At 35.8% G+C, this 21851-nt stretch overlaps 1 long non-coding RNA gene across 4 annotated transcripts in view; it reads left to right on the forward strand.

The window, feature by feature from the left end:
- Positions 1 to 5560: 5560 nt before the first annotated feature.
- Positions 5561 to 21851, forward strand: part of LOC129526279 (uncharacterized) — a 41661-nt gene continuing 25370 nt past the window's right edge. The window contains exons 1-3 of one of the 4 annotated variants that reach the window (XR_010130700.1): positions 5561 to 5996; positions 9914 to 10057; positions 18079 to 19973. This is a non-coding gene — a long non-coding RNA (uncharacterized lncRNA). Of the gene's footprint in view, positions 5997 to 9888; positions 10058 to 18078; positions 19974 to 21851 lie in introns of those variants that run through there. The other 3 variants (XR_010130699.1, XR_008670911.1, XR_010130698.1) reach the window with 3 other exon arrangements.

The raw sequence follows: 21851 nt of genomic DNA on the forward strand, positions 1-21851 counted from the left end.
ATCTGGGATCAGAGGCTCACAATGTACAACTTCGTCGGAAGGCTTTTCAGTACATGAATTCTCTTCTGTAATTCACTCATATCAGGTACAATGTTGTACCTCCTGTTGTAGAAAGTACATCATCTCTCCCGAGAGCAGAATTTAGAAATAATTACCAATCTACCCTCAAAGACTCTCAATTGGAGATGTTTCTACATTTTTACCAAATATGATAAGGAGATAGATCTCAGAAGACCAATATTCACATTAAGAGGTGCTGAGGAAAACTGGAGAAAGTGACATTTTGTAAATACTTTTTGAAAAACTGTTAATTCAACCAGGAATGCAGTCACCAAGATCTTAGAGCTTAAAGGGGTTTTCAGAGAAGTGGGCCAACATTCTTCAAGCTGCTTTATCCTAGGGTTGCTTGTCATTTTTGTTATGGCAAGCTAAGAATTCAGGAAAAGGGTTGATGTAAACGTTTCTTGAAGTAAGCATAACCTTTAATAATTTGAAATGGAAGAGAGACAAAAGTTACAGTACGGATAAATCAAGGCAGCCAGAAATTAAGAAGCTAATATCTTAGTAAATAAGGTGGTATGCGGAAGTAAACTCTAGATTCAGCAGTTTCTTCCCTAAAGTACATAACACATTTTAAAGCTTTGTTAGTGAAGAAGCTAAGAAATTAAGCAAGACAGAAATTAAAATAGCCCAACTACCTTGTTAAATGGGGGGCCAATATCAAGTAAAACATAGACATACCTTGATCTAGCATTTCTCTCATAGCTATATGCTCAGCAACGGGGTGTATTTATGTGCATAGATAGATAATATTTAACAATATTTACAGCATCAACAGTCATAATGGCTCAAATTTGAGAATGTACCCAATGTTTCCAAATCAACAAAAAATAAATTTTGTGGTATACTCATACAGCAGTAGCAATTAGAATGAATGAACAAGTATAAAAAAGAAACTCAGAGGCTGAATCTCAGTGAGGGAAACCAAAAGAATATATACTGTGAAAAAAAGTTATATATATATGCATGCAAAACTAACATAGTGCTAGAAATTGATATAATGGTTATTAGGGGAACCCGAGTTGTGGTTTGGACAGCATAAGACAGGGGCTAATGATAATCATCTTTTCCTTGATTGATTTAAGTGATAATCGTAAAGAGAAATGTTACTGACTTTTACACTTGCGATTTGTAAACTTTACTAAATTTATGTTATACTTCAATAAAAATTTTACTTAAAACATTTTAGGGATGTTCTCTTATGAACAATAGAGATGAGGGATCCAAAAACTGTCATTGCTAACACATGACTTTAGTGCATGTATACCGGAATTCTGCTACAAGCCTCCTCCTTTTTCTCAGGCTTCCACTTAGGCTGCTCTGACTTCCATGTTAGGGTTGGCAAAGGATGCAAGATATTAAGTGACCATAATTTTATATGTAAAACAAAGTAGGAAAAACCTGTTTTGGGGATTAAAACAAATGGTGACATTTTTGGTGTACCCTAGAGCAGCATAATAAGGATAATGCCAAAGAGAGGTGGCCGGACTATTATGAAAGGGGCCCAGTATTGATATGGAAACGGAACTTGGGATAAAAGCAAAACAGCACTAGGAGTCTTTACTGTACTGGGAAGATGTAAGCATGGAAGATTATATTACAGGTGAATTCATGAGGTGCCTGGAAGAGGAGACAGAGACTTAGTTAGCAATACAGAGAATCCAACATGCCCAAAGAAATAGAAAGCATAACTGAGAGTCACATACGTGCGACACTAAAAACTCATGAATCCAAAGGATGTTGAGGTCTGAACAAAAGTTTGCAATGTTAAACGCAGTTTGGACCACATGTTCAGGTAGAAATGCAGACATCACTATGGATACCAATGTTGGTGACAGAATCATACCAAATAATTGGTATCTGTAATGTGGCCAAATGACCACCACTGGACTAGGTGCCTCACCATCATGCTTGCCCTAAAATCTAGATGCAACCACAAGGAGAAAAAAATAGGAAACACGAACTGATGTAGAAAATCTGCAATTAATGACATTTGATTTGAATCAGTAAGATTATGCTTTCCACTACTTGGTGGAATGGACCATTCAACATAGAAATAACTTTCAGGTGAAAATCAGTGTGGAAAGTCACATATTTTATAGTCTGAATCTTGCAGAATTTCACAAGGAAGAAAGATGAGCAAGTGTATCCCAGGATATCAGACAAGTCCAGGTGAACAAAACAGCAACAGTTAAGATGAAGAGTGTGTAGATGTAGGAGTGTTGGCAGATGAGGTTGGAAAGCTGTACGGTGAGAATGATCCAAAGATATTATTTGTATATATTACAGACCTAGGAATCTAATACAAGCCTTATGCTCCAATATTCGTTTTTTTTTTTTTTTTTTTGAAGATGGAGTCTCGCTCTGTCACTCAGGTTGGAGTGCTGTGGTGCGATCTTGGCTCACTGCAACCTCCTCTTCCCAGATTCAAGCAATTCTCCTGCCTTAGCCTCCAGAGTAGCTGGGACTACAGGTGCCTGCCACCACACCTGGCTATTTTTTTGTATTTTTAGTAGAGACAGGGTTTCACCATGTTAGCCAGGATGGTCTTGATCTCCTGACCTTGTGATCCGCCCGCCTCAAACTCCCAAATTGCTGGGATTACAGGCGTGAGCCACCGCACTCAGCCTCCAATGTTCTTTTAGTTATACCGTGCTGCACTAAAATATGAAAAGTGATTTTGCAATAAGCTGAAAGACACCAAAAAATAAGGATATGACTCAGACAATTCATAGTCTAATTGGAAAGATAACCTTTAGAGAGATAACCATAATACAAAGTAGTAGATAAGTGATAATGGAATATGTAACACAGGCATTGAAAACAAGAAATGAATCATGGAGAGTTGGAAAAATAAGGGAAATTTTCATGGAGCACATTTTGTGTTTCTACTTAAAAATTTTAGCATTTCAATGAGAATAACAGAAGTAGCCTTCTACACATAAGTTATGAATCCAACTATCACAGGGTGAGGAGAAAAGCAGAACTCCTATCTATGTCTAAGAACAGAGTTGCAGGGATACAGAAATCTTAATTGCCAAAATTTGGAACATTTTATCTGTATGCTGTTGATAATGAGGAGTTAGTAAAATACAACCAGCCTGTCAACACACATTTGTTTAGTGCCTACTTTTTTATCTTAGAAAAGCAGAGGTGAGATAATTTTTGGGAGTTAATTTGGTGATCATATTTATGAATCAGGAAGGAGTGGCATAAAATATTGAAAAGTTCTGGCCAAGTAATAAAGGCCCAGTAGATGGTGATGATGATTGCAATGGAAATTAAGGGAGAGACGGAAAAGTCATTAGGAGGGAGCTTCAATTACAGTTGTTGTTTGGTTGCATGCTTGTGGTTAAGATGAGAAAATTGGAGCTGAAACCAAAAATATTGACTAGAAGTGACCAAGATGACTATGAAAATATCAACAGAAAATCTTTGGGAGGAAGAAGCTGGTTATTGGGGAATTACAATAAAATTGATTTGAGGCATCCTGAGTGCAAATCTACAGAAGAGAACTGGAAATGGAGGAATGGTATGGATATGAACCACCTAGCAAAAAGTGGAAGCCATGCCAAGATAGAAAGATAGAAGGGTGTAGAAAAGGAAAAAAAATAAAAAACATTTGGAGTGCTGTCATTTGGAAGATATAGTGAAAATTTAAGTCCAAGGACAGGCTGCCAATTAGGGAGGTATAAGCAAATACTCCAAATGGTGAAGCCAAGGGCCACAAAGGTTATCAAGAGCAAATGGTCACCATTGTGTAAACTCAACGTAAAGGAGAAATGAGACTCAGAAAAACGTTCAATTTAATAGCTATGGTTTTATTAATTTTCCTCTACATAAACGAAAAATGAAAAGTGTGTTGAGTAGAAGTGATTTTCCACACATTTTTTTCTCTTGTGATTTAACTGTAAAAGTAAAAGGCAATAAATTGTTGTTTTTCTGAATTAGCAGAAATTCGACTGTGGGGAAGCTTAAAAACTCTTCTATATTTAATAGTTGTTTTTCATAAAGAAAGGAACTGATTTTCTTTCAAGCAGTGTTCATTGTTGTACACAGTAAGAAACACAAATACAGTTAAGTAACAATTATTCTACATTTTATGAGTACTTTGTTTAGAAGGAGTAATGCTGGAAGTCATTTAAAAGGCAGTAAATTCAATGTGCTTTGCTCTACTACAAATTTCATTATTAGTGAAGCTAAACCACTCTTCCTACAAAGAATGATAGTGATTACTGACTCACATGAATTTGGGAAGCCTACGTGAAAGAGTGAAGGAAGAGGGAAGCAAACGAATTTTGATCAAGAATAACAAGAGGAGGAGTGCCCTAGCTCTTATAGGAATGTAGTATAAAGTATAGTAATTTAATATATATATATATATATATATATATATATATATATATCATTGGTGAAGCATATTATAAGAGACAAGATCCAAATACAATTAATGTAAATATGGAATTTTATTAAATGATAAATGTAATATCACATAACACAAAGGAACTGATGGGTGAATTAGTAAATAGCATTGAGAATACTATCTATCCTTATGGAAACGGTAGTGATAAAAGTTCACTAACTTTACACTATGGTAATTTTAACTGAAATTTAACTATATATATATTCTATCAATATTCTATCAATCTGTCTGCCTATCAGAGATTTTATTTTCAAATGTGATAAAATTTGTAAGCATAAAATAAAACCAACATGACATTAATGAAGAGCTTGAAACACAAATAATTATTTAAAATTAAAAGCAACTGTGTTGCAAAATACAGCATATGCTTAGCTCAACGGTAGTATCAGTCCAGGGAAATAACTTATGACACAAATAACAAATAGTGTCTACATAAAATATATGAAAAACTATGAATTATTGAGAAAATGAAAACAACCATATAGAAATAGACACAAATCAGGAAGAAGTCCCAAAAATGGTTAAGAGTCAGCACAGACCTAAAAAATATATTAAACCAACATACCATATTTTTCATCCAGACTGGCATAAATTTATGGAGTTATCCTGACCAATATTGTTGAGAATATAGAGAGTCTGGCATTCTCATATACAACTGCAAGGAAAGTGATATAGTAGTAGTTCTTGGAAAAACCATGAGTAATTTTTTATTTTAAAAATGTGTATAGACTGTGTCCTAGTATTTCTACTTTCAAAAATTTGCATTTCTACAAGGATGTAGAGTTATTTGTATGAGAATTTTTTGCCATAGTGCCCAAAATAATAATGAGAACAGAATAATTATAATGAAATAATGTATATATAAACACACAGAGAAACACTAAGTATTTGAGGAGTATTTCCACTTAATAAGGTAAAAGATACATCAATTCTTATATTTAAAAAATAGCAAACGGTATGGCAATTTGGTAGAGTGCTAATTTTAAAAGAGGAAAACACTAGAGACAAGAAGAATGGGAAGTGCTGCTTTAAAACTGTTGATGTCAGATGGTTATAAAGGCTATGAGGATAAATGAAGGAGGAAAGGGGCATTGAGGGTTTGTATAGGGAGAATTGAAATTTAAATAGGGTGGCAGTAGAAGACTTTACATATAGGAGACATTTGAGCAAAAATCATACACAGTTGATGAGCAAGCCATGTGGATATCGGGGGCACTGAACACTTCCTGTCACCAAACGTTCAGGGAGGGACAATGAGGCCGTTGTGGGAGCGAGGAGAACAAGGAGAGAGGCACAAAATATGCCTTGAGACCGTTAAAGGGATGGGAATGGGGAAGATCGTTTGGTCTTGCAGGCAATTGAAAGAACGTCCCCTGAGGAAGAGGAGAAGCCACGGACACCTTTAAACAGAGCAACGAGTTGTATCATTTTAAAACATCAACTTTAATTCCCACGTTGAAAATAACTTTCAGGTGGGAACAGGGAAGCAAGAGGCTTCTCCGTAATAATCAAGGTAAGAAGTGAAGGAGACCGGGATCGGATGTAAGCGGGAAGTGTGGGGGAAGTGGTCAGATTTCCAATATCTGTTGGAGGCAGAGCCAAGAAAATGTCCTCAAGGACTGGAGGATTGGTATTAAATGAAATAGTACCATTTAGTACCCTGCCTGAGCGGCAAGGACACTGGAATTCCCATTTTCAGAGAGAGAAGAATCTGCAGAGCCAGCAAGGGAGGTATATTCCATCCCATCGTGCAGACTATGCTCTGTACAACATGTATCCACCTAGAGCAGCATGTTTGGAATACAATCTAGATCCTTTCTCTCCAGACCATACATCCTGAAGGTAATTGGGTTTGTCAGAATGCCTTAAAAAAAAAAAATCCAGTAATGCAGTATGCAGTTTGTTCCGCATCTATCCTAAGAAATCCATTTTTCTAATTCACAATCACATACAGTCCTTGTGATTTGATTGCAGTCCCCGCACGAAGGCAGAGAGAGGGAAATCAAGAGCTCAGTTTAGACACGAAATCTGAGATCTCTATTAGACACGCATGTGGAGTTGTCAAGGAGGCAACAGGTTTTGCTCATGTGGAAGGGAGGCTGGACATATAAATTATATCAATTTGGGGCTGCTCAGAATAAAGTTATGTGATTGCCTGATTTCACCAAACAAATGAATGTATAAAGAGCAAAGGGAGGCCAGAGTTAATCTCTGCGGCACGTAGATATTTGGAGTTCAGCAAATAAGGAAAAAAAAAGCATGGGAGACTGAGGAACAGTGTCCAATGAACACACAAAGCAAACTCTCATGTAAGAAATCTTCCAGACAACTTAAAGCAGCTCTCCCGCAAAATGAATTGTATCTCATGTAAGTGGTGTTTACAAGTATTAATCTTAAAATTCCTTGCATGAAATGTGAAATAATTAAGACCTTCTAGAAAATTACTTTATGAGACATAAGTTGAGAACTGGTCCATGTGAATTTTAGGTAACCCTGATATTTTTACATCTTTTACAGGATACATGCTTTGTTTTTAATGTAAAATAAGAATAATAAAAATTAGGACAAAATAATTTAAACTTTCCTGATATGAATTGGTAGCAAATAACAGATTCTTTTTGGCAGGAATGTGTATACATATATCTGTGTGTGTGCACGCACACATACACACACACACATATTGATTTTCTTTCTAAAACAATAAGTTCTAGCATTCTGCTGTTGATAGTACACAGCATACTAAGATTTGTAAAGTAAGATGTAGAATAAATATAGAGACATGATATATGAAAATATGAAGACACAATTTTCCACAAAATGATATGTCAAACAGAACTTCTCATATCTCCTGGGAACCAGCGTAAACATTATATATAGACTGAAGGATAAATTATATTGAGACAGATCTGGAAACGAAAATGACATTTGACAACTATCACGATCAAAAGTCAAAAAGAAGGAAATTAATGTTCTCTGTAGAGTTATCTCCACAGAAGTAAAAGTTTATTCAGAAAAAAATGCAGTCCATACTTATCATTATTCCTATAGACTTCTGACAATTGCCTTCCAAAAATACATGATGATTGTTTTATATACATAAGTATATATTTTAAAAACATTTTTTGGTAGAAAAAATAGTTATAAATTTCATATCTAATATAGAAAGTAGGTTATCAATATCTCATAGCTACTTAGATGTAAAATGTATTAAATGAGAAAAATCAGAGTCCTACCACATATAAAATCAAGACTGAAAGAATATTCTCTGCTTAAACACACATTAATATTAGAAGTATTACAGTTGAATATTTGAATTTTAGAAAATATAGGGTTATAAATTAACCTTATATTTATACTTTCATTATACGTTTTTAGCAAACAAGTATTTCCTATGATGTTGCTTTATTCATATGAGAAACTATGAATGTCAAAAATGCCCCCACTGCCCAAGTTACTATTATAGAATCTACAACAGAAACAAGAACGCTAACTTGATATAACAGTGATTGACCACAAACTCTGTGAGAAAAGGGAATTAAATACTATTACTAGTTTAAGGTGATAAAACAGAGGTTAAACATTCTTAAGAGGTTTCTCTAAAATTTGCAATAGTTGGCACAGGTATTGTAACTAAGTTCCAAGCTCCCAAGTAAAATTATTGCCTTTATATTATGTATCTCGTGATATTTGACCAAAAACATTGCTGTACAACTTCATCAGATACTGAAGCACCACACTTAACTTTGAATGACATGTGTCTAATCTCTAAAATCAAATGTATTCCCAAAGAGCAAGATTTCTCACAAATGATACTATGTCAGCATTTATGAAAACAACTACAATAAGAGACTTGGGGTTATTTGGATGAACATAAGTATGGCAAAATAAAATATTTATGTCCAAAATTAAAATATGGGAAGGTCCCCAATCTTTTGACCTTATGTGTTTTGATATACTTCTTTAAAAACTGAATAGTAAAGTAAAAGTGTACAGTTGTCATTTGTATTAGTTCACATTTATTGTAGTTTCTTACACTTTCAGGAATAGAGCAGAGCACTGAATGATATCCAAGTGGTCCATAAGTTAATTTATCTACATTAGTGTCTATCTTAAAACCAGAAAATGATTTACAGTTTGACAAGAATAAAGACCTATATGCACTCTATATATCAAGTCACTACAACTCTAACTAAATGCAATTCCTCATTCCTTTACAAGTGTATATAGCAACTATTTTTTCTGATTATAAAGGAATATGAAAACTCCAAAATTAGAATAAACATTTTAATTGTCAAGTATTGGAACTATATGGACATAACCACGATTAACATTTTAGTGTGTTTGTCTTATAAAATTTATCATATGACTTTGTTCTAATTGATGTAAAAACTCCTCATTTATTTTTGGTCATTTTTTGTTTCCTTTTGCCAATTATGTTATCTGGAAATAACATTTTTTAACTGCTCAATATCAAAGTTTATTTTACTCTTTTGTTATAGTTTTTTGTTGCAGAATTGATAGGAGCTTCTGGATCATACCACAGATCTGTGGTAGACTTCATACTTTAAAATAAATTCATTTTAATTTAAATGTCAATGACTGTTTGCAATAGAGGTGTTTTCCTTAATATGATCATCTCCTTGTAGCAAAAAAAGTTTTTCTTCAGAAACAGAAGTTATCTCTTCAGTATCTCCTAAATTACCATATTTACTTAACTCTCCCTTAACCTATTAACGTAAAAAATTTATATTAATAGCTATCCTTTATCAAATTGTGTGTTAATTATATAGAATAAGCAACACCTAGTAATAGATTTTTTTTCTTTTTTCTTTTTCTTTTTTTTAGACAGAGTCTCTCTCTGTTGCCCAGGCTGGGGTGCTGTGGCACGATCTTGGCTTATTGCAACCTCCATCTCCCGGGTTCAGGCGATTCTCCTGCCTCAGCCTCCTGAGTAGCTAGGATTACAGGCACCCACCACCACGCCTGGCTAATTTTTGTATTTTTATTAAAGACAGGGTTTCACCATGTTGGCCAGGCTGATCTTGAACTCCGGACTTCAAGTGATCCACCTCAGCCCCCCAAAGTGCTGGGATTACACATACGAGCCACTGTGCCCGGCCAATAGCTTTCATTATTAAATGAATTCTGGAATTATTCTATGTGCCAATATTGTGTTTAAGATCTTGCATTCATATTGTTAAGTAAAACCAGCCTATGGCTTTCTGATTTATTTTTCTTCTTATGAATTTATCATAGTTGAATATTTCCCTAGGATACTCTTTTTCTCCAATTTATGATGGTGATTTTCTTATCTACCTAATGGAAACAGTTAAAGAGTGGAGTTATGGAGTGGAGAATTGTTCCTCCTTTTCCCCTCCTTTTTTCAATTTGTTTTATACATACAGATAATTGAACACATTGTTGGAACAGGTGGCACAGAAATGAGGAGGAAAATACGTGGAGCCTGGTTCAGGGATCAAACACAGTCATCACAGAAATAAACATGAAGTGTTCTCCTGGCCAGGAAGACAAGGGAGATCTCTGAGGAAGTAACAGTAGAGTTAAAATTTGAAGGTAGGCTGAAGACAGTTAAATGAACTTGGGAAACAAGGGTGTTCCTGACAGAGAAAAAAACACGTTTAAAATCCTAAAAGAGAGAACCAGGAAAGAACAAGAAACAAGCAAGGCCCATGTGCCTGGAATATAGTGGGGAGGGGTGGCGGTGAAATACAACTTGTCAGCATTTACACTTAAAGGATGTTGTAGGTTATGTGTGAGTGTGACCTTTATGTAAGGGCAATGGGAAGCTGTTGAATAGGAACTATCGGGTGATCCTCTCCAATTTGCCTTTTAAGAGATAGCTCAGTGCACAGTGGTAAATTGACTGGAAGAAGCTTCAAGGCAAGTTTAGATGCAGGGACAGTGGTTTGAATGATGCCTCACTAATTGCTTCGGAGATAAATGTTACCTTGAAATCAAGTGATAGGTTGGGGGAGAAAAATTGTTGTGCAAGGATATACAGTGGGTATGGAGGCGTAGCAAAGGTGAATATTATTGCTCTGACTTGAATCACTAGAGAACTGTGGAACTGTTCACTGATACAGGCAGCACTGCAGGACCACCTAATTGGGTGTGGGCCATCATGAATTGAATTTTGGATGCTGCAGCAGAGCCTTTTGATTGGTTATCTTACGTCCTTTGTTTTACAAATAACACTTTGTTTTTGTAAAGTTGTGGCACTGTAGATAGGTAAGAACTGGATTTTCCATATTCTCCTGCATCCAGGAGTGACTTGGTCATTTCCAGACAAGGAAACTGAAATGGAAACTTTCTGGCTTGGGCTTCTAGGAAACCTATTATTCTAAATAAGTAATGACCTTTATTTGCACAGGCCTTTTGCCTTTTTCTTTTTCACTTATTCTTGCTTGAAATGAAGAGACATTCCTTAAAGAGTGGTAGCTTCTTATAACCATGGGGTGGGGGAAAGCCACACATTAAGGACAGTGCAGTGTGACTAAAAGAAGAGAATGGAGCATTGAACTATTGCTTTAGCACTGAACACATCAGCCTGGGGCTCATTATTGCCTGCAAAAAAATTACTTGTTTAACATACACTTTGTTAATTTCTGTTACATGAGACTGATAGCCATCCCAACTCCTGTTGCCCTGTTAAGTTTGCCTCTTCCAAGTAAAAGTATTTAGGAAGAAGGTAAATATTTGGTTCTGGGATCTTAAAAGACAAATCTGGCTTAGAGACCAAAACAACAACAAAACAACAACAATAACAACAAAATTGAAACCTATGAATATGTGGTAAGTCAATCCCCAAATATAGATGAGACTGCAGAAGGAGACAGAAGAAGAAAGTGAAAAGTGAGAAATGGCTATAAAGGATGATTTATTGGTTTGCAAGATTTATTGGACAGCTAGAGGAGAAATAATTTTACAGATGACAATAGACTAACAGCCAAACAATTAAGAAAAAAGTCAGTAGTTCTCATTCTGCTGGCCTTTCCCTGATTGGTCTGTCAGGCATTTCTTATGCCATGCAATGCATCTGCTTAAATGTCTATGATCCCTCATAATTTGATATTATATCATAATTTAATGAAGCTGACTGGTTTAAAGACCTCTTCATTGGGAGGCCAAGGCAGGCGGATCATGAGGTCAGGAGTTCCAGACCAGCCTCACCAACATGGTGAAACCCCGTCTCTACTAAAAATATAAAAATTAGCCAGGTGTGGTGGCACATGCCTGTAATCCCAGCTACTCAGGAAGTTGAGGCAAGAGAATCCCTTGAACCTGGGAGGCGGAGATTGCAGTGAGCCAAGATCGTGCCACTGCGCTCCAGCCTGGGCAACAGAGACTCCATCTCAAGCAAAACAAAACAAAAACCTCTTCGCTATCTGAGGACAATGAACATTTTTCAGTCTGCTTTCTTAATAATTGTACTGGCTTTTTCCGTGTCCTATAACTTAAGAGTATCTTTTCTTGCATCGTGTACATTTGGCATTGTCCTCTTTACTGGAAGTGTATTTGTCACTTTCCTTTTTGGAATACTATTCATCCATCTTTTCTCAAATCCCAGTTCCTCCATAAAACTCTCTTCAATTACTCCAACCCAGACTTCTCTCTTCTCCTAAGGCCCATGATACTAAATAGTTTCATCACACAATCAGGAGAGTTAATGATATGTGTTGTTCTCTCACGGTTTTATGAATATTTATCAGGTCTCCCAGGTAGATGTTAAGCACTCTGTCTTATATTTTTCTTTTGTATTACTAAGAGTACTTAGCAAAATTTTACCCAAGGGAGGCTTGCTCTGCTAGGTGAGAAAAATGTTGACATAGAAATTCCCCTGTTCTCCATCTCATCAAAGCTGCCCTCCCCCCATATATTCCTCTTCCCCAGATTTATTTTTCTGTGATCTACAATGTCAAGTACTTCACTAGGAATCCTGTTTCACCTGTGTAACCCGTCTCAGAGGATGGCTATGTATGTCTCACGGCGAGATAGGAAAAATTTCACACTACTAATACTTAAACTGTGCTTAGGTGTAAGACATGACTGAAATAAATTATTTTTCCTTAACAATGAGGATTAAAACTATGCTTTTTCCAGTTCCATAGGAACTAACCAAGTGTCAAGGTTTGTGCTAATACCACAGCCAGCATAGGCCGGTTGGGGTGGGGGGGAATTTGCGTTACTGCACTCCTTTATCACCCGTATGACACAGTTGGATTTTGCAGGTACAAAACAGGTTAGTTGAACCTTTTGCAATGGGAACCACCACACCTGTTATACTCTAAGTCTTTGATGTTGTGCTCATCTCTGCAGTTTTTCCTGAGATGCAGTAGATTCTATGATCTTGACTAGGGGCAGACAGCTTCAGGGATTAGCACTTGGCCTGCTTCCATATTAAGTTACTCCACAGGTCAGGGAGCCAATAGGAACACACTGGATTTTAAAGTGAGCCTCCCCAGTCAGTTGCTAAGAGTGTCTGTCACAATTGTACACTCCAGGGTCAGAGAAATGACCATAGGAATTGTCTGTTATCCCATTGGGCTTGCCGTAAATGAACTTTGGCCAGGGTTCAATGATATGACTGGCCTCCTCATTAGTGTATTCTATCTTGTCACAGTCAAGTGAGTGACTGCTGGGCCTTCAGGGAATGTAGTCAAGCAATGGGTTCTCCGGTCTCACATAAAATATCAAAACTAGTATCTCCTCCCGTGCCTCCTGAGCCATGCTAAATGTGCTAAGATGTGTCCAACATCCCTACCTCGTTTTCTGTAGGTTGCAGTCATGTCCAAGCTTCAAGAAAAGAAATGTAAGCAGTAGTAAAAAGTAGCTTCTTATCAGGAGCTACTCCAGGTGTCCTGGTTTCCAACACCTGTCTCCACCCAAATACATTCTCCTTCCAACTTTAAGTTCTGCCCTTTGCGCTTCAACACCCGGAAGAGTGACTCCTAACTGCGTCCTCTATGTCTTGCTGGTTCATAGCAGCTCTTGCCAGAAGTTGACTGCACTTTTTCCTCTGAGTACTGAGACTGTATATCCTTGCACAGGCTAAAATGTAATACTCTCAGTCTGGAGGCGTGATTTTTCCACTCAGCAGTATCAGCACCACCTGGAAACTTAATAGAAATGCAAATTATCAGCCCACCCAAGATCTAGTGAATCAGAAGCGCTGGAGTTAGGCTACAGAAATGATCCTAACAAATCCTCTAAGTGAGTCTGATGAAATTTAAAGTTGGATAACTGAGAAGTGGAGATCAGTGGTCATCAAGCTATGGTCCAAGGTCAAATTCCCACCTCTTGCCTGTTTTTGTGTGGCCTTCAACCTACAAATGGATTTATTATTTTTAAATGGTGATCTGTTCAACAGTTATATAAATGCCCACATCATGCCCTTGATTCAGATCCACAAAGCCTAAAATACCTATGATTTTGCTGTTTTCAGAAAGTTTGCCAACCCTTGGCCTAGTGCTAATGAGGGAAATTAGAACAGACTTTCGAAGGGAAGAACAAACATCATCTTGTGAGAAATCTGTCTCAGAAAATGTCTTTATATGGGCACCATCAGAGGTGAGAATGGTCTTTTCTACCAAGCGAGTGGGAGCTAGGTACCCTAGGTGACAATTGGAAGCAATTGCTGAGGATTCTCAGCTTGTCCACCCAAGTAGTGTCCCCATTGCAGGTCTCATGGCCATGGGTCTGCCTTATCACAGCCCTGAATTTAGTGAAGGTACTTACCAAGTGCTGCATTTAGTCTAATTATAGCTCTGCTAACTAATTGGGCTATATGTTGGGCCTGACTTTCAGCACAATGTGCCATGGAGCTGTAGGAGATAAGGAGGCAATAAGGGTTCCTTTGGTTGTTGCATAAAGGATTCCTGACCTTTATGGTGTACTTTGAATTGATAGCTACATTGAGCATGTCATTTTCTGTTGTCAAGGTGTCAAAAGCCATTTTAAAAAGCCAGTTCACTCTACTGTCTTTACACTTACCATTGCCTCCCTCAGTAACTTTATCTGTCAACCACCACATTAGCTCATCTCAAGTCATAATGGACATGAATCTTGCAATTGTGATGTTACTGCATTCTGGGAGATGCCCCCATTATTGTTACCACCAGCAGTGGTTCTGAAATGCTGTCAGATCAGTGAGTGATCTATTTCCAGAAATCTTCCAGTCTACCTTCTAGAAGGTACCAGCTGTCTTATGTTTGGTTCCATTCAGGTCCAGAGCTAAGGCTGGGATTATGTGAAGATTTTAGAAAATAATCTCAAGGAACAGGAGAGTAGACTGAAAAAGTAAAATGAGGAAAGAGAAGTAGCCAAAGAAAAGAACTGTTGTTGAGCTGAATTCTGCTCTAGGCATCTAGATCTCAGACCCACAGGGATCCTCCAAGGAACAATGTATACCCATAATTTTTCACTCTAAAAGTGGAAAAGCAGAGAATTTATACACTGGTTCTTGGTCACAGAGTGTCCCAGCCAGGGGCCACAAAACTTCTAGGTTTGAACAAGGGTCAAAATAACTGAGACCCTCCTGCAGGTGGAGGAGCTGCAGAAGACAGCAGATGTCGTTGAGGTGGGGCCTTCCCAGGCTACAGCAGCAGAACTTGATTCCATCAGAATAGACTTATGCGTGTGACCCCAGGGCCCTCAGCAATGTCAGGAACAGGGGTAGCTAGACAGAATGTAGATGAAGGAGAAAAATCTCTGATAAGAGATAAAGTATTTTTAGGCTCACAAAAACAGACAAAATATTTCAGAATACTGCTGTCTTTAAATGAACCCAGTGCTACACCAATACTGTCTCATTTTCTCACCTGTACTGGAGTCCTGTGGCTGCTGTAACATATTACCATGAAGTCTGTGGCTTAAATCAACAGGAATTGTTCTCTCATCCAGAAGGCCAATCAATCTCACTGGGGCAAAATCAAGGTGAGAGACCTGAGCTCCCTCTGGAGCTCCAGGGAGATTCTGTTCCTTCATCCTTCTTCCTGGGGTGACTGCCAGTATTCCTGGGCTCCTGGCCTTATCAGTCCAGTCTTCAAGGCCAGCATCTTCAAGCCTGAGCTTTGCCTTCCCGTTGATATTGTGTATGTGTGTGTGTGTGTGTGTGTGTGTGTGTGTGTGTGTGTGCATGAGATAGAACTTATGTCCTTCCACTTTCCTCTTCCAAGGGTACATGTGATTACATACAGTTGAACTCAGGAAAATCTCCCCATTTCAAGATCATTAGCTTAATTATAACTACAATCACACTTTTCTCACATAAAGTAATGTTTCCAATGATTAGAAACTGATATCTTTGAGAGTCATTTCTGTAGCCTACTACATTGTCTATTCAGAAGCAAATGCCAAGGCCTAATTTGAGATTTGAATAAAACATAGATATATTCTACTCCAAATGCCCATTCCATTATAGAAATTAAATTTAATTTTATTTTAATATTTGTTATTCACAAAGTTTTAAAAGGAAATATATCAAAATGTTCATATTTCTAGAATTCATACTTGCCCTTTATAAAACCAACTAAGAGGATGTAAGTATTGTTCTTAGCATGAGATGATGTTAGGTGAATAAAAGTGTCATGAGACGGAAATTTCATTCCCCCATTCAATTACAAATGGCCAATTAGGGGAATAAAGAAATGCTAAGAATACAAGATATGTATTGTATTTTACAGACATAGGTCTAAAAAATATTCAACCAACTACAATAGAAAATATTCTGTGATTATAGCCTATGGTAGACTTTTTAACCTGGTAAAATTATATTAGATGGTTCACCATGAGTAGTCGCATGTTTATACAGTAGAACTATTGCATAAACCTGAATGCAAAATTATACTCAAAAAAATGATGAAGGAATGTTTCCTAGTATTTAATGACAGAGACATTCAAAATGAACTAATACTGATAGTGATTTAATAGTTCTTATTCTTCTTTGAAAACCATTTTTAAGGAAATAAAAATTTCTGCTTAAAAAGTTATTTGTAATCAGAAGAATGTTATTTTCAAATACCTATTTCTCTGTTATACTTAAATTGCATATGATATATTTTGCCAATGTGTTTTTTTTATGAAGGTACCTTTTATCTGCACATAGATAATGTTAGGTATCACCGTGATTGTGATGACAGGGTTACTTTTTTAGTGAAAAGTGTGCAAAAATTCACATAAATTGTTAGCACTTAAGTTGCACTTGTCTTAAATTGTCAGTGTTCAGATTCTTACAGATTTTTCCAAGCATTATACTCCCTTTATTTTCTACATATTATAAATTTATTTATTTTCTACATCCTACGGTCTATATTATACTATGAACTTAGTGCAAAAGACAGTAAAATGAAAGATATTTGATTTGAACCATGAAGATAATTACACATTTAAATTCAAATTATAAATTAATAAGAACAAATTTCAAGTTAAATATTTAAAAAACGGTCTTTAAATTATTTTAAAATATACATTGAAAAGTCCTGAAGACAATAATAAATATTTAATGCAAATATTTCCCATATTTGGTTCAGTTGTAACTATAACTGCACAGCCTAGTTCTGTGTTTATTAGTTTAAAAGATAGTGTAGAGTAGTAATTAAAGAGTACTTATGAGGCCTGAATAATTGAACATCCAGCTGTTGAGTCTGGTGTTTGATATGGGTATAGGGAAAGGGGAGATAGTGCAATATTACAAAGGACCATCTCCAGATGGTGGGAAGGCAGCCTCCGCCCTTTGGGCATTTCCAGGACATCTGGCTTGCCATATGAATCCAGACAAGATTAAGGGAAAGATGTAAAATTCTTGAATACTAAGGATTTCTGATCAAGTCAAGACTTCCATATTAAACTCCAACATTGGCTAGAATTTAAACAAAGATGGTCTCCCCTGTTGACATGGAGAATATTGTTTATTACAAACCAGGGGCTCTTTGAAGGCAGAAATGGATCTTATTTTATAATTTATCATTAGCTCTGGAGCCAGCACATATAATAATGTATTGTGGTAATTTATCCTATTATATTTAGCTTATTTAGAATGAGCAACATACTGCCTGGCACAGAGAAAATATCCTATAATTTCATTCCAATCAACTATTTATAATTTCAGGTATGTTTTCTTGCTAAGGCTAGTCCCACATAGCCATCTATTTGTTTACCCAAGAAAAAGGCAACAAATAAGAGATACCTGAGTACCTGAGAAAAAGAGATTGTTTGCATCGGACAGAAAGAAAAACGTCCAGGCTAAAACAAAAATAATGAAAGTGATGAAGGGAAATTCTGCCTACGTTACTCTTTACAGTTGATGTAACTGAAGTTACTGATGTAACTCAAGTTAATTGTACCCCAAAATAATTTCAAATCTAGGGAACTGGGCCTGGCACAGTGGCTCACACCTATAATCTCAGCACTTTGGGAGGCTGAGGGAGGAGGATCACTTGAGCCTAGGAGCTCAAGACCTGCACAACATAGCAAGACCCCATCCCTGTTTTTAAACCTAATCAATCATTCAATAGAAATCTAGGAAGGTCAAATAGGCTCCTAATTTTTTAGACTCTTTTTGTTTTATATTCACCCAGGTAAACAGCAGTGATATCATTCCAGGAGAAGAAAGCAGATAGTGGAGGGAGCACAGGACTTGAAATGGAAGACAGATTTCAAGCCAGCATTTCCACTTGTGAGCTGTGGAATTAACTGCACTTCAGTCTCTAAAGACTGTAAGCCTGTGGGCACTGTACTTTTCTGAGCCTCAGTTTGATTTTGTTGTCTTTTGTTTGTGAGTTTATTGTTATTATAATCAAATGCATCTCATAGCAATCCTGGGAGAAATATATTCGAAAGCAGTTTAAAGCGCAAAATGCAAAATGAAAGTTAGTTATTATTGATAGCAGTAAGTAGAAAGTGAAGCTGGAGTTTGAGAGAGGAAATTGTTATATCTGTGGAGTAGATATCTTTGTTACCGTTTTGTTCAAATGAGGAAAACAGGTTTTAGAGAGGTTAAAGGTTATGCATTTAATTAGAAAACATGCAAATATCAGTAAAAGTCACCTTCGTTCATTTGGCTGCTCCAATCAAAAGACATGGACTCAACCTTGACTCTTATATACATGTATGAATATATTTAGTTTTTTATATATATAAACAAAATTTAATCCAAATCTTATAAGCTGTATCCTCAAAATATATCACACATTAACTCCCTCGCATCACCCCCATCTGCCTTATGCCCAAACCATCATTGCCTTGTTCCCTGCGGCAGCCAAAGGGATTTTTTAAAATAAAACTGACAGCCTTGCAACCATACTTGAAATTTCCAATGACTTCATCTTACACTGAGCAAAAAACGTCAATCTTAATTTTGTCCTAAAGGATTGAAAGCAAGTCTCCTCACTAACTCCCTTGTCCCTGCCCCTGATTCCCACCACTTCAGCCTCACTGGTTTCCTTGTACTGTGTACATGGCATTCTAAACTGGTCTAAAAATAATCTTTTAATTAAACCTGAGCATCCCATTAAAGACAAAACATACACTTCTGCTTTCTATATTTTTATTATTTTACTCTTCTTTTTCCTCTTAATAATGCTTTTTGCTATCTGACAATGCATTCTAATCTAATGTATGTCATTGCTAGTTCTTTCTTCCTCCCACTAGATTGTAAATACCCAGGAACAAGGAACAATTTAATCTTGGCTGGTTTTCCAGCACCTTGGAGAGCACCTACCTCATAGTAGGTATATTGGGTAAACATTCATTGAATGAACAAATTAGAAGAGCTGGATATTCAAACCCAGGTCAGTTTCACTCCAGTGCTCCTGTTCATAACCATTTTTGCACACTACTTTTAGTAGATATATCAAACTAAATAAAATAAATTAAATACAGATATTCTCAGATCTAAGGAAGTATGTACCATCTGGTATGATATGGGTGTTGCCTTGTTACAATTTCCATTTATAAACTCATCCAATTAATTACATGACAAGTTGAAGAAATGGAACTAGCCAGCTGTCTCATAAATGTGCTTCTTTCTTGGCATTGATATTCAAAACTAAAATATACCTGTCCTACCTCTATCTATGAGAGGTTTCTAAAAAGTAATTTGTGTTTAGTTTTTTTCATTATGGAGCTTTTACTTCTTCAATACTATATTAGATAACTTAACATTTTTCATATTGTTAAATAGCAAATACTATTAAATAAATTATTAATTAAACTAATTTTGTGCTTCAGAAAGAGATACAGGCGAGCTTTCCTTTATGCATTTTTAAAAGTACATGTGTTTGTAATTTTGCCAAAATACTGATATACTGAATATACAGAAATATGTCAAATGTAACTAGGTTGCTGTAACATATGCTTTCATAAAATGATTTTTACATATTATTTGTTCAGACAGCACAATACTTCTTTTAGTTAATTAATGTATGCTCACTCAGTTTAATTAAAGGACAACTGAAAGCAGGTTGGGGCAGGGGAAGAGATTATTGTTTATTTGTCAGTAAAACTGCATATATATGGAGATACTTATTAAATAGCCATTAAGTAATGTGCTTCTCAAATTAATATAGGCCATGATGTCTTACTGTTAGCAATCTCTGGTTTTAATTCAATAATGTACTTTCCTTTGTCATTATTGACCTTAAGACCCACTACTTGGGTTCAGAGTCAGTGACTATATTTGAAAAAGCAGCTAGAAAATAATGCCTTCTCATTGTAGTGATGCAATTTACCCAGAAGGAAATACACTTATTACTTTCCAAAGATGATCACAATAAAATCTGGAATCTGCACAATATGTATAAAAAAACTGTTGAATACAAGGACACCTCTTCCATTTAGAAATAAATGGGGTTCCCAAAGGCAGTTCATCTATTTCACTGGTTGCTAAATCACATATAACTATGAGGAGTTTAGGCACATCGTCACATATGCTTTTCTTTAAGCATGCCAGTCAATCCTTCAAAATACGTAAACCAAGATTATTCTTTCTTTGCTTTCATTAAGCATCTTCATTCAATATAGAATTTTGACCAGATTGTTCTATATTGAAAATCTTTTGATGGCACAAACTCTGTTTATTTCCCCAATGATATTACAACTTTGTAGATTTGTCAACATCCACGTTGTCCTTTCAAGATCTGAAAGACCCTTGCATAAAGTGAAATGATAGTTTTTATGTGAAAAGAAAAACAAAACAAACAAAAACATCATCCAGCACTTTTACTATGCACAATATGTGAGTTTTCAGCAAAATATGAGCCTTGTCTGAAATTAATTTGACAGAGACAAACATCTAGAATTGACTCTATTTTTCTAGCAAAGACTTGGAAGTTTTTCTACTTCATTAGTTGCATTCCATCTCCTTTTTGCTGATTATTAATAATTCCAACAATAGACAAAATTTACATTATTTCACATTTTGCCTTTTGGAATTTCTTGCACTTTGGATTAATTTATACTATATAGATACCAGTCTCTATAATTAATTTGTTTATTGCTTTTAACTTTTTTATGTTCATTTCCAATGTAACTCACATTTTTGTGGAGTAATGTCAACAAACATCAGTCTACACATTTGGGTGTAAATTAAGTTTAATTTGGTATACACTGATTTAGGAAATTAGATTTGCCAGAAACAATATTCAAGAAAATTTATTTGGAGGAAAACTTGTACAATATGTCATATTGTAGTATAGATTTTGATTATGTTCCAATATATCTAAGATAGACAATTATACATCAAGCAATAAAAGGTCTGTTTGCTGTTTTGCATACAAAACAAATGGCTTATCCAGTTCTCACTGGTTTGACTGATAACGAGGTTTCAAGCATTGCCAATCATATCACATGACTGAAATGTCAGGGTATGAAGGAAAAGATGTAAAGTTCTAAAATGTTATTTGTCTTTTTTCTTGTTGCTCTAATAACAATATACAAAAAAAAATAGTTAAATATTTGGGAAAACAAAATTCCCCAAATAAATAGAAAGTATATTTTATTCATAGATTTATCTATATTAAATGCTGTTTTCATATTCCTAGACTTATTAAGAAGCAAATTTTACTGATGTTGCCGAAATTATGTTAAAGCCACTAATTGAATAATGTATTTTCCTATTTGAGTAATAATACTGTGGAGAAGTTTTGACACATTTCCCGTGAGTCCCATTTTTTTCGTGCTAGCTATTTAGGCCTATACTACTTAGTGCAATAAATCACCTTCTACTAGAATAAAATCATTCTGATTACATTTGCTGATACATCATTTAAAATAGCATTTTAATGGATAAGAATGGATAAATAATGAAATATGCATTATATTTGATGCTGAGGAAACAACCTTAAAGAGGTCT

This window comes from Gorilla gorilla, chromosome 14, assembly GCF_029281585.2.
Source record: "Gorilla gorilla gorilla isolate KB3781 chromosome 14, NHGRI_mGorGor1-v2.1_pri, whole genome shotgun sequence".
Lineage (NCBI taxonomy): Eukaryota > Metazoa > Chordata > Mammalia > Primates > Hominidae > Gorilla > Gorilla gorilla.